This window comes from Tauraco erythrolophus, chromosome Z, assembly GCF_009769465.1.
Source record: "Tauraco erythrolophus isolate bTauEry1 chromosome Z, bTauEry1.pri, whole genome shotgun sequence".
Classification (NCBI taxonomy): domain Eukaryota; kingdom Metazoa; phylum Chordata; class Aves; order Musophagiformes; family Musophagidae; genus Tauraco; species Tauraco erythrolophus.
In genome coordinates this window covers 88,058,389-88,072,409 of record NC_141496.1, presented here as the reverse complement: position 1 = coordinate 88,072,409, position 14,021 = coordinate 88,058,389, and positions in this window count along the sequence as shown.

Here is a 14,021-nt window from a genome sequence, read left to right as displayed (position 1 = left end):
CAAAGAATGCATGTATTAATACACTGATGTGAATGTTTCTAGCACTACTTCTTTATTTAGAAGTTATAAGCGTACAGATGCCTGAGTCTGATTCTGAGCAGGACTAATGGGATGCAAATAATGACTAATACCAATTATTTAGATAGCTGTCTACCAGTGCAAAATAACGGAAAATTAGATCAGAAACAGCACCAATAACTCTCAGTTGTAATACCTAAAACCTGACTAAAAAATCTGTAATCACTAGTGACCTTATGCCAAGTCTCAAGACATCCAAAGTCTTCAATGGGATTTGGATGAGACCTTAAGAGTTTCTCTGTGTGGCAAAATCTCTGGTTGCCTGGGAGATTTCATTGAAAAAAATTGCATCCAAAATTGCTGCCTTCTTTTGCAAAGCCTGAGGGAATTATAGTGGATAATTGTTGTGGGCTGGGATTTGGACTGATTTGTTTTAATGAACACCAGAAAAAGTTTACAAGAAAAGAAAAAGAATATAGGATTTTTAAAATTTTTTTTTAGAGGATGGGATTAAACAAAACAAATTGCAGCCTTCCTTGTTTTCTAGGAAACAAGATGAATATTATTACCGCAGTTAAAACTTAGCCCTGGGCAATGAAAGGATCCTGAGCTATTAAATTAGGGGGTTGTCACTTCAGAATGTGCAATTAACACATATGCCCTTTGGACAGTTTGCTGTTTAATGTTTTTGTTCCATGCACTACAAACAAGGATTATAGGTCACACAGAAACTAGGTGTTCAGCGAGGTGTTTGCTGACTTAAGGAATGGCAGATAACAGTTCCATTCTTTTTTTCCTTTCTCAGTTTTGGTCTCTGAACAGAAGTCCTGTGCACTTTTTGACAAATATTGTACACGTTTACATGTTTTAGCAAAGTAAGGAAACAAGTGTTCCGTTGCATGTTCAATGAATAGATCTTTCTTCATCAGAGAAAAGAGCTGAAGGAAGTGAAGCACATCAGATATATCCAGGTTATTAACATTTCTTTTTTGTCCTTTGTTTCTTTGTTGCATTAAAAGCAAAATACTATAAGGTAGAAAAAAACCTGGTTCTCTTTGTTCTACCCTCTTTCATGTTACAGCTATTTTAACAGTGATTATCAGATTCAGACCTAATATAGTTTCTATTTATAGAGATTATTTCTGACTTTAATGTTCATTCTCTGCATGACATTGTCACTGTCTGCACTAAGTTAAGTTTCCCCCAAGCTTAGGATATTAGGTAGTGGAAACTCAGTGCCAGTATAAGACTGAAAGCATATTTAATATTTCACAAAGACAGACAAGTAGTAGAGGAGAAGAATCTGTATATAACACCATAAACATCATTGCCCCATAATGCCAAGTATTGCAGCTTAATGCAAGGCTAAAACCTAAATTATTCTTTTCCACGGCGTTCCTCTGCAGCCCTTGCTGAACCCTTTTAATTTCTGCTCCTTCGGAGACCCCCTTTTGAATCAACCAGAATCTGTAAGGCCAGAGGGGATTTTAAGGAGGATTCCACTCTTTCCCGTTAAACAGAGCTAAGCCGTAGGGTGGCCTATGGTGGGGCTTGGACAGTGACGGACAAGAAAATAAAGGGCAAGAGAAACACCAAGAGGAAGACTTTGAATCAATCGAGAGCAGGGATAATTGACAGCTTGGCCTTCAACCATTAAACAACATACTTTCAAAAAGGCAGAGCAGGTCAGAGTCCCAGACGAAGACTAACAAAAATGAGCTATTGATTGTACTTGACCCTTAAAGACCATGTTGAAAACAATAGATTGTTCCCTTTTAAGTGTTAAATAAATCATAGAATCATAGAATCATTGAATCATAGAATCATAGAATCATAGAATCATAGAATCATAGAATCATAGAATGGTTTGGGTTGGAAGGGACCTCAAAGATCATCTAGTTCCAACCCCCCTGCCATGGGCAGGGACAGCCTCCACTATATCAGGTTGATCAAAGCCTCATCCAACCTGGCCTTGAACACTTCCAGAGATGGGACAGACACAACTTCTCTGGGCAACATGTTCCAGTGCCTCACCACCCTCACAATGAAGAATTTCTTCCTTAGATCTAATCTAAATCTGCCCTCTTTCAGTTTAAAGCCATTGCTCCTTATCCTATCACCACATGCCCTTGGAAAAAGTCCCTCTCCAGCTCTCCTGTAGACCCTCTTTAAGTACTGGAAAGCTGCAATAAGATCACCCTGGAGCCTTCTCTTCTCCAGGCTGAACAGCCCCAACTCTCTCAACCTGTCTGCATGGGAGAGGTGCTCCAGCCCTCGGATCATCTTCGTGGCCCTCCTCTGGACTCGCTCCAGTAGCTCCATGTCCTTCTTGTGCTGGGCACTCCAGAGCTGAACACAGTATTCCAGGCGGGGTCTCACGAGAGCAGAGTAGAGGGGCAGGATCCCCTCCCTCGACCTGCTGCCCACGCTGCTTTTGGTACAGCCCAGGACACGGTTGGCTTTCTGGGCTGGCAGCACACAGTGCTGGCTCAAGCGAATAGCTTGTAATGGATAGAAAAGAAACTACTGAAATGCAGCAAGCAGGCTAGGATTCATCAGTGACCATTGTTCTTGTGTTACAAGGACAAAATCGTTAGCTTCACCTTGATCCACAACTTTGGCGAGCGCGGATAGAAATGACAGCATTGTATTCAGTATCTAACGTGACAACACAAGCCTTCCAGCTCTCAAGCCCCATGCTTTTCCACAAACTTCACAAGCTGTGGTCAGGTCTCATGCATGAGGTGCTAGATAAGCTTGACTTAGTGGTAGAGCAGCTCTATGAGAGAGTGAAAGCATCTCTGACCCACTCTGTGAGAGTGTCAAAACCCATAGAAAAGGAGCAGGAAAAGCCTCCTGCACGAGGAATAGCAAGATGAGGAGGCAGGGACAAGGAACCTGTGGCCAGCTGTCCAACAATGACCTTGTTTCATCACACCAGGAACTGCAAGGCCTGATACTTCTGCGAAACAATCATTGGGCGGTGATGGTGAAATGCAGTACCACTGACATGTTGCACCTCCCCATAGTGTTGCACATCTGCTCATATGCTCAGTAAATTGTATGTGATAACACCCAGCCCTGCTCTATGTGGAGGTACAGAGCAACAAAATGGCAGTGGACTTCCACCTCTGGTAGCATCCCTCTTACAGGTAGAAACCTACCTTAAGTGCAGCATGTGGTTTTGGTGGTTTTAGAATAATTTATTTACGCACTGCTATTGGTTGGCTGGTTAACTGAGTGTGAGGAAGAAGGCTGAGCTTTGAGCTGATAAGCCTTGAGGGTAACAGCAAAGGTGCTGAATTTTTGAGAAGGAAGACTTTGCAGACTGTTTTTCACAAAAAAAAAAGCAAGCTTGCTGGAGGATGTGCTAAACAAAAGACGACTTGCATTCTGCTGCACATGCTACACAGAGGATTCTTTTGAATGCCTAAGTTTTAACAGCTGGTAGATGGTATGGTTTACACTTTCCCACAAACTCGCTGGCTTGGTTCATCTCTGTGTGCCTTAAATATGTGAAACTTAGAAGCTCATTTAAGCTTTTTGCCAGGATTACTGCTACATTCTGGGAGCAAAGGATATGCCTCCAAAGAGCAATTCCTTCCTGTTTATATAGCTATTTAAGAGAAAGACGATAGATTTAGCCCAGACACAAATTTACGTTTGCAAAGGTATGTGAGTGGGCTCCACTGGGAGTTTGATGTTTCCTACACACAAATAAAAAGTGACTTGAGTTTATTCTGTGAAGTCTGTAAATTGCTTAGATGTGGTATGATTGCCTTCAAGTTATGTTTGATAAACAAGGACTATGAATTAGATTAAATAGTTACACATATCATCAAAATTAATCTATATCCACTAAAAAAACAAACAAACAAACAAACAAACAAAAAACAAACACACAAAAAACAAACCCATAGTTCCTCTTTTGATAACAATTGTCATTGGTAAATGTATATCCTTACGCATTCAGGATGCCTGCACAGTGCAGCTACAACCTGTCAGCTCATGTAGTCACAATGGTTTTAGACAACATTTGTCAGAAAATCAAACACAATCCATCTACAGTTTATCTTCACAGCCAGCTATTAGAGTTCTTTGAAATACTGTTGCAGGCTTCGCAATGACGGAATGACTGAAGACGGAAATAATACATTTCATTAGGGAGTGTTTAACAAACTTCCCAAATGTAATCTGTCCAGGTGCTTTTACCCAGCTGCACAAAAGGCAGCTGAATCATCCTGAGCATCTCCTGTTGCAAGTTGTGAAAGCGCGATGTTGTGCACGACACCCTGGCTACAGTAATTGTAGCCCACGCAGCCATTAGCATGAGATAAATTAATCTGGGTTCACAACTGACTGCCAAAGAGTCTCAAAAAATGAAGGAAGCAAAGTTGAAGTATTGATGAAGGATCTGCTCAGTCTCCCTTTATACCCAACAGGTACAGTCAAGCGGATTGCACTGCTAGTGTATTGGGTTTTTTTACTAGCATCGTGTGCTATTTTTCAGTGGTGTTTTTACTACACATGTATAAATGTTTCCATCTAAATTCGCTGTTAGATTGATGAAGTTAGTGGTCATTTCTTTTCCCATGAATAAATTAATTATTGTTGTACTGTACCTAATATTATCATAGACATATATTATCAAGACCACTTGTACTGTAACTAATATTACCATAGACTAATATTATCAAGACTGAAGAAAATCAATATAATGAATGAACAGGTGTGAGATACTTTCATTTAAAACATCAAGTCATTGTCCAGGGACTTGTTTTATCATTTGTCCTTATACTTGCCTAATTCCTCTCAGAGCAGGGATCCATGCTGGAAAAAATGTTCAAAATCTAAAGGTGCCCAGATCCAAACCACCTCATTCTCTACGGCAAAACAGTCTGAATGCAGTCACGTTGCATGCAAAACAAACCCGAGGGAAGAATCATAAAGAAAATGCTGGCAAGCCCACAGCAGTAGCACACGAGTAAGAGAAAGAGATTGAACAACTTCTACAGATGCGTGTGCTCTTTTACTGTGAAAGCAACTGGTGGTTTACAGTGCAAATGCCTCCCACAGACACATTGGACACATGTCAACAGCAGAGAAGCGTTTTGCCTAAGGTAACGTGCAGCTCTGAGGTAGCGGAGATGATGAGCTAGTAAAAATCACTAACTTGCAAAAATATAACTTGCAAAATCCCCTTTTAATAAGCTTTTCAAGAAACTGTGTAATTATCTGCAGGATTTGTTGATGCTATCTCAGCACGACATAGTATGACAGCATCTAACTTCTAAAAGGTGATGGCTTGGATCTAGATAAATGCCTAGATATCAGCAGGAAATGTAAAAACTGTGCAAGCATGTATGTGCGTGTTCAGAAACACACATAAACATTGCCACAGACGTACGACCAATGAATGTCTGTCTAATTTAGATGAATGAAGCCAGCTGTCTGAAAGAAAGTACATGAAAATGTGAAAACTCTCACAGATCCCTACTGCAAAATAAAAGTCTACAATTTTAAAACATGCGTTTAAAAACAAGTTCTCCCAGCTAAATGAAATATATCCTTTAGGAAGACATACTAATATTGAAAGTTTTCATAATGTTTTTCAGTGCTTTTTATCACATTTCTCTCCCCAGTGTGTCTTAGTAAAAAGGCAATCCTAAGAAAAGAAATTTTCCTTAGTTCCTCCAAACTTCTACAAAAGATAAAAGCACAAAGTTTTATTAGAGCTGAAGGAAGAAAGCCAGCATAGTTGAGAGATGTATAGTAACTTGAACATTAGGATAAACTAAGTTGCTTGGAATCCTTAACTTCCAAGTTAACTTCTACTAAACTGACAAGAACCAATGCGTGTTTTCCTCCAAAGTCTCCATCCATCCTAGCTACTAAAACTGCTGCCTGACTGCCTGGCTGCAACATTCAGCAGCAAACTGAATGTTGCAAGCTGTTAAACAGCTATTAACAACCACAAACACAGCAGCATTCAGTTTATACAACAGACTTGATTCAGATACTTACAGATAGCAGTGTTTCTCCAGGGGGCCGGACACGAGATCATACTAGAATAAAAGGAATAACGAATGTCACTGACCCAGTAATCTCTGGTTTAAAAGGCTGGCAGAGAAAGAAATCCAATGAGTGGGTGACAGAGAGAGACAGGGAGCGGGGGCGGAGAGAGAGCGGGATGAAATTCCAGTCTTTCTGGTCAGCTTGGCTATAGCCTTCCCCGTACTTTACTTGTAGGATTGCTCCTGACCGCAGAGTCCCAGAGTACAAACACTTTTGGGCTCCCAATGATAAGGGCATTCTGAGATGCCTTGGAGTGTTTATACTCAGCAATGCTTCTCTGGCAGCCAGCCCCAGATCTTCCTTTCCCCTTCTGCTAGTTAAGTCTGTTGGGACTGAAAACTGAGCTCCTATTAATGAGGTTTGCTAATTTTTTCCCCCTACTTCTGCTAGTTTATTTCCTTCAACACATACACACACACAGTCATTTGTGTATTAAAGATTCGCAGCCAAAGAGGTGACCTAAAATCTTTTCAGATCAATCAGTTTTCCCCCACAAGAAGGGAGAAACGGTCTTTATTGAAATACAGTCATGATTAATTTCCTTCATAAGACAATAGCAATGCAGGTTTGATCTTTTTTCAAGGTGGCTGATGAAATTAAAATCAAGTGAATTATCAATTTAATAGTAATGCATATTGCCTACTTACAAATGTGATACTTTTTACACGCTGAAATGTTCAGTTGACTGTTGTTCAAAATCCTGTTGCATGTTAAAGTAGTAAGTATTCAAATTAACATATATTCCTGCTACAGACTAATTGTTGTGGCAACAAAGGAAAATCCAGGAGTATTCAATATTTATTTTTTTTCCATTCAGAGCAGCAGGAAAGAGGAGGGGTAAAGACCAAATCCCACCAATTTTTAGTAACTTACAGAATTCAAGATATATCACCAGCCTTCTGTCACAAGATTCACATCAGATTTGCAGATTTGACTGGCTAGTGGGAGTCTAAGTAAAATTTGCTACCACACAGTGGCTCATTGGTGCATCTTGAGGAGTAAACTTCACAGTCCACGTTTTCAGAGCACCGAGGCTGTGTTGCAAAGTCACCATACAGGGACAGAATTATCAGCTACAGACCATCCAACACCCGTCTCACCACAGAGACCGACTCTAAGCATAGGGGACAAATAGATTTTCAGCCCAGCCACAGGGCATTGTTACAAGGGGAAGAGGGACAGCACGGAAAAGAGCTGTTGACTCTTAGGTTCCCTGTGTAAGCAGGGGCCAAATCCAGCACGACTGTAGCTCTGTAGCATGTTGCCTTCCCTTGCCTCTTTTTGAACAAGCAAGTTACTTTGACCGTGATATGGAAACAAAACCACGCTATAAAAATGCAAACTTGAAATCAACAGTATGAAGGTAAAGAACCAACTTAAAGTCAGATGAAGAAAACAGATGACTGTTAAAAATTAAAATGAACTCAAAGCTACACTATGCGCAATATGATACAGTCTGGGCTGTATTTGCTTATGAAAATACACCAGGCGAAACAAAATTCCTTGAGGTAATTATATTAGCATTGGAGAGGTATACTGTCCTGGGTTTCAGATCTGTAGTAATCCTCAGATTTTACCAAGTTTCAGAAAAACTTGGAACGAGTGTTTATCTACTCTGAGTCACGTAGATGGCTGTGGGTTAGTTTGTGTGTGTGTGTTTGTGTTTGTGCTTGCTGGAATGTAGCTACTAACTCACTGTGATGAATGGCCTGTTAGTGTTGTGCAGTGGTCTGGTTAGGATCAGCAACATAACTGTACTTACAGGCTGGTAAAAAAAGTGGTGGCTTATTTTAAAGTATCATGTCTCTGACTCATTAATCCATAACATAATTGCAAAAGCTCTGTTCAAACCAGTTTGATTACTCCAGTGATGAATTTGGCATCTCATTTCTTATTGTACTCTTTAACTACAATTAATTTTTGAAATCTTTCAAGGTCATGTTATCCAAAGGATAGACTAAAATTACCAAAGCTTTTCTTGAGAAATGCCAGATCTCTGCAGAGAAGACATACCTTTTGTACATGTACTGACTCTTTATTTCCACGTTTGTCCGCACACGAAAGAGAATAGTTCCATTTCCTGTGAATGAAACTGACACAGTATATATTCCTTCTTAATTACTAGCTAAAATCGTGCAGCCCAGATTGTTGATATGAAGGTAATCAGTCAACTGTTTTCTGTAAGCTTTCTGTAATAATTTTTTAGTCACAATCAGTCCCTTTCTTTCCAGGCACAAACCAGGCAAGAATACATGCACCCCCATATGTGCACACACCCCACTCCCCATCTCTTCTCTTTCGTTTCCACTTGCATTGATAAGCTAAACTGCATGTAGTCTGTCATCTGCACATTCAGCCAACGCTCCTGAAAGAAGGATGAGGTTCCCTAAGCAACAAAAGACTTGTGCTCATCCCAAACCCAAAGGCTCTACACAGGAAGATCTGCTGAACTGGAGCGGAAAAAAAAAAAAAGACACAATTATTTCCTGGGTATTTACTACATGGCAGAAATTTTATTCTGTGAGCGACGGTATCCGGCTGCAGCAGTCCAGTCTTCAGTCTCTAATGTAGGCTGAGGGGAACAGGTTAAAGATCATGTTTAAAAGGGGAAATAGTAAATCTACCTTCCTCTCCTTCCCCAGCCTATATATATTCTGTCCATAAAGATTCACTGTCCTCCTGACTACTGCAAATGTGGGAAGGCCCCTGAGTGCACTAAGTTATCTTCTTCCTAAACACAAAAATACAAGATCAGCATCACAAGGCCAGACCATGAAGAGGAAAAAAAGAGTAGATATGCTGACAGAGAGCTGATCCTGCAAGGGGCTGTCAGTCCTCTAGGCTTGCACGGAGACTTGCCCAGTGGTTCTCACGGTCAGGTTCATAAAAACATGATAACCATGTTCATGGCATCATAAAACCAGAACACTTCCTATAGAAGAAACGAGGATAATCTGGGACTACTGCATGCTTGTGGCTGAAGTCAACGGCTGGGGCTTCTTTGCAGTGCTTTGTACCGTCACCACAACTGAGAGAGTAAAGCTGCTGCTCTAGTCTGTCATCTTCATCCACAATAACCCAGAGTTTACCAGCAAGAAGTTAATAATGAAGTTCGCAACAGTGATCTGCTGGTTATTTCCTCTCTTTATCCAAAAGCATTTTCTGGAGCATTACCAAGCAAGCATGATACAAAATATTCCTTTGAGTTCTCTCACAGGAGACTAAGGGTCTGTTCATTATCAGGCACAACCAAGCAAGAAATGTGCTCAATTTTCATGGTACAAAGCAATTAATGTATATAACACTGCAGAGGAGGTGGGCCTCACTGCAAAGGAGTACATCCATTTCCTCTTCCACTGCTGAGGCACCAAAAAGCCTCATCCAAGACCAAGACATCAGAAAAAGCTTTTCTGCTTGGTTAAACCCTCACTCACCCACAGTCACCAAGCAGTAGTGATGCTCTGGAAAGGTTACTGCAGTGGCAAACTGAATAGAGAGACATGTCTACGCAGAGACATTACAGCCTGCAGGCTCCTTGTAACATACGCTCTACGTATCCTCACAGTTTGGAACATATTCCTGGGTGATTTTGGTGACTCTTGTAAAGAACCCAGTGGTTTGTGGCCTGGTAGTCAGGAGATCCAGATTCAGATGACACCTACTCCCTTACAAGCGTGGACATGCGATGAACCCGCCCTTGAGATTTGGCAGTACTGCTGCGTGAACGAAGAGCATTGGTATTGCCTGTATTCCACAAAACCATTCTTGTCCTTGGGAAAGAAAGAGACTGGAAATTACATTTTATCAGTGCTACTGAGTTTTATGTGACATAGGTTTGACTCTGCCTGTAATCAACGATAGGAATGTCAAGTGACACTCCAAACAGCGTGGCAAAGGTTTCTGCTGCTAATGAGTCCAAAATGATAAGGCATCACACTATTGACGTTTCTTTCCTGATAAGTATCAGAAAACATTCTTTTCAAAGGACCATTGTCATAGAAACTTGCCAGAATTTTAAAGAATCTCTCAGAGGCCTGACCTTTAGGGAGATATTTTCAGCTCCGGTGACAAACAATTGACCTCTTAATTTATGAACCATGACATTGCTGTGCTGTCTGAAAAAAGAAGCTGTGACCTAAAGGGAGTTTTAACCTGCGTACACTTCCACTAAAGTGATACGAAGGCAAGCTCTTAATCTTCAAGGAATGAAGGACGTTACCCAGATTCAATCCACTAACAGCCACTTACTGAAAACGAGGAAGCCTGTACTTAACGTTACTGCAAAACCTCAAACCAGCAGAAAAATTATTATTTACTTCAGATTACATTTAGAAGTTTAGGTTGGGTTAAGTAGCAGGGAGAATCTCTCCACAAGCTCAGCTGCCCTTCAACTAAACATCTAACCGGTAATGAGCATGGCGGAGACACAGCAGCATGTAAAAATGCTTGCCAGATTGAGTGTAACATCTGAAGTTAGAAATTCTGGATACTGGTTTCAGCTCAAAAGCTTGAGTTCAGCTTCATGGGAAACATTTTGTGTCTCATTTTTCCTATCAAATGAAAACCCACTCACCTCAGTCATGTTAAATGATGTGATCCATTGATGCTCAAGCTGTATCAAAGCTACTTGAAGGCACAATTGCTCTTAAGGAGTCTACATGTATGCCTGTAAAACACCAAGGTTCTCAACTGGAACATGTTATAGAAAATATCAGTGCTATTTATTTTATATATCATGGAAAATGGTTTACCTATGTTTACCAAGATTGATCTCTACAATAGTGTAGTCTTTTGATTAAAATGATGTAGTCTTTTAGTAAAGAACAAAGGAGAGAAAGAGAGCCAAGGTGCTATTTTTGCCTATGTTACAGCAAATAAAATATGGGATTTTTCATAAAGCTGGAAATCTAGATGAATCATTCTTTGGGTAAAGCCAGCAATTCTACAAAATCTGACTTATACCTACAAAGCCTTCCTCTCTCAAACTTTCTGAAACTGTGTCATTAACATCTGAAATTATTACAGGAAGCTTGGTAAGCATGTAACTCATCTTTACAGTAAGCCCTGCGTGATCAAATGAGGACACATCACTTGCTTTTGCAGAGTTTATTCTAAAATTATATGTCATATATCCTGACACAACTAACGTTTCTCCTCATCTGGTGTAGATAGGCTTATTAGGAGCTCTTTCTGTATTTATTTAAAATCACAGAATCACAGAATCATTTGGGTTGAAAGGGATCTTTAAAGATGATCTAGTCCAACCCATTAGCCACTGCAATAATGTAAATGCTCATCAAGTGTGTAAAGTCTCACAGACAGTCACCGTAATAGAGTCTGCTACAGGCCATGTCCTTGTTTTCAAGTTCTTAGCAATGCAATTTGAAAATGTTGCTGTTGCCGTTGCTTCTCCATGAGAAAAGTGGAGCACAGCTCTATAATGTTGCCCTGCAGGGGAGAGGGCTGGAAATTCTGATCGCTCATTAGCTATTCAGATACAATAGGAAAGGGTGTGAGGAATAAAAATGAAGTTCATGCTGAATCTGTAGTCAGTAATTGACATAATTTTTTGAAATCTTCTCTATTTTTAGTAATCGCGACTCAATATATGCACTATGTGTTTGTGAAATAAAGTTCTCTAGTATTTCACCTGAAAGCAAACAAAGCACCGTGTCACAGATGATGAATAAAGGAAATAACTGAGCCTCTTGTAATGTCAAGCAATGAGTCTAAAAATAATCCACTTCAGGTTTGGATACAGGTCCAGGGAGTAAAGCCATGTGTTGCAATGCAACAAGTGTTAGCATTATAGTTTTCATTAATCTCACGCAATTTTTAAAGAAATTACTCTAATGCATTAATGTCTTACCTGGAGGACAGCTGTCAGGACATCACATGCACTATGTCACTGCCAGCTGCTTCACTGGGAAATGCATGCAGAGTATGCATAATAGCAAAGCCCTTCATTACAAAGACAAAATATTAAAGTTTCTGACTGCAGAAGAGGCACTAAACAAAATTAAGAACGGCATTCTGAAAAATCCAAAAAATAAAAAGCCCAAGGCATCATGAAAACATTTGCTTAGTGTCAAACAGACCCAAAAATCAGAATGTTGTCTGAAATGGAATTTCGAGACAAAGGCGAGTAGTATTTTCAGTAAAATTAGTAGTTTCATTGAAAAATCCGTACTTCATGCTAATCTCTCTGTTTTTAAACAGTTTGATTTTTTCTCACAACTCTTCATACCTTGGGCTAGACTCTCAGTCGTTGTAAAGGAACAGTGAATTGACATCTTTAAGGACTTCAGGATCTTGGCAGCCCTGCAGTCCTTGACCTGAATACACCTAGAGCATATCACCACTTCTAAGGTTTCTGCAAATTATACAGCCATAAGGATCAGCATATATATTGCAAATCATAAAAACACCCCTTCATAGCCATGGCTTTCTTTTTGGAGATATGAGAGAGACTAGGCTCAGCTGGCTTTACAGCAGCAGAGCCCTGTCTCCACGCCCTCCAGGGCAGCCTCCGTGTGGGGTCCGCGGCCACCAGGGTTGCAGGACTATGTGACCATGAGAGGTGGCCTGTCCCTCATTGGATCAAGACAGCAGAGATATATAACAATTCAGGAGGAAGAGAAACTCAGGCTACAACTGTTCTTGCAGAGCATCTTCTGCAGCGTTAAAAGGCATGCTTGCAATGTTTAAGCTTCATCACAGAATTTCAATTCTAGAAATTGTAGTTAAAACATTTGTACTTGTGCTTCCAGCATCTATAAAGGTATTGATTCTTCCCATTTCCCTTCTAGGCTGCTGCTGTACATGGCTTATCTAGGGTAAAAAGATAGAGGTTGGGTTTTGCAAATCTTCATGTAGCATAGTATTAAACGGTTGGCAGCAGCTAAGATGACCATCAGCATTTCTAACTTTCGAGGTGGAGGACAGTTTGATCTGTCACACAGGCGTCACACATGAGGCCCAGGATGAACCCTTTTCCATCGCTTTCTGAGACAATCAGTACGCTCACAGAGGGCGTAGACAGGTCTTGAGCTCCACAGAAGTAATGAATTTGGCACAGTTGGAGACGGGAACTTAACGAAGGCACTGGAGGAGCAGCAATATCCACATAATAGAGGAAATAATTAGATGCCAGCTTGTGAAGAGCTGACCTGTTCTTTAATGTATCTAACAAGGAATAGAAAAAGATAGAATTTTTTTTTTTCATATCGAGAAGTGCAGGAGAGAAAGGATAAAGACTACATGTTCAAAATGTAGTCAGAACACTACAGACTAAAAAGACAAATTACATGAAGGACTACATGCATGCTGGCAGTCTGCCCACTCCTTGTAACAATGCTCATGACTAGGCTTCAAAATGCATGTTCAAAATGCCCATGTTTTCTTTCTCTTTCTTTAAAGCCTGTTGTTCCTGCTCCAGTCATTCCAACAACCCCCTCTTGACCACGTGGCCCCATTAATGCAGATGGGGAATTGTTCTCATAGTTAAACTACTATCTGATTTACTACAAACCAAAAGGCTTTCAGGAATATTAGTTTATTGCCATTAAAATAATATCAGTGCACTCAGAAAAGGTTCCTTAGTTGTTTTGATTTAGATCAGTCAAAGTGAACTTAATCAGTCTCTGAATATTTTCACTCAGAGTCTTCAAAAACAGAGCATGTTGGGGGCAGGGCCTTTATTTTGGCTTGCATAGATTTAGAACATAGCTGGCACAACTGGATTTTCATCTCAGTTAATGCTTCTAAAGTTTCACCAGCTTTCCTTGTTTAGCTCACACCATCACAGACTATGAAAGCTCTGCAAAAAAAAGTTTTCCAAACCATATCATCCATTTTATTTTATATTCTGCAGAAAGTTACGAGTTCTGCAAAGGCAGAATGCTTCTCAGAAGCATAATCAGATAAGA